We start from the raw sequence: 519 nt of genomic DNA on the forward strand, positions 1-519 counted from the left end.
ATTTTTATCGTCACCAGAAGCAAATTCGCGGCCCTTGTAAGAGTTATTGTGTACTACCTGCGTTGAAGCTGAGCTAGCGGCTCAACGATGAGAGGCTGTATGGTGTGTGTGCGTGTGCTGGGGATGTCAGTAGCTAAATTACAAAGCCGAAGCCCTGCTGTTTATCATGTCAATGTTAACGTTCCAGGCTATGTTACTGTTAGCCGCTGTTGTGATGTATTATTACTTGGCAGCAACAAGTATTTACCGCCAGGCCGGTGACACATGACGTTATTTTATTTTTCTGCCAAAACCGACTTTTAGCCGTGTTCGGCGCTTGGCGGGTGTTTATTTTTGATCCTGCATTAACCACAGGTTAAGTTAGCCAACACGGCTAACGTTAATGTTAGAAACTGACATGTTCCAGCGGACCTCTACAAAAACAGCATGACGGCCGTTAAAAGTTAACCAAACAGGCCAGGTTGCATGTGAATAAACATGTAAATAGCAGAGAAAAAAAACAGAGTACTTGCGGTTTGG

The sequence above is a fragment of the Epinephelus moara genome, chromosome 5 (genome assembly GCF_006386435.1).
Source record: "Epinephelus moara isolate mb chromosome 5, YSFRI_EMoa_1.0, whole genome shotgun sequence".
In the NCBI taxonomy this organism is placed as follows: domain Eukaryota; kingdom Metazoa; phylum Chordata; class Actinopteri; order Perciformes; family Serranidae; genus Epinephelus; species Epinephelus moara.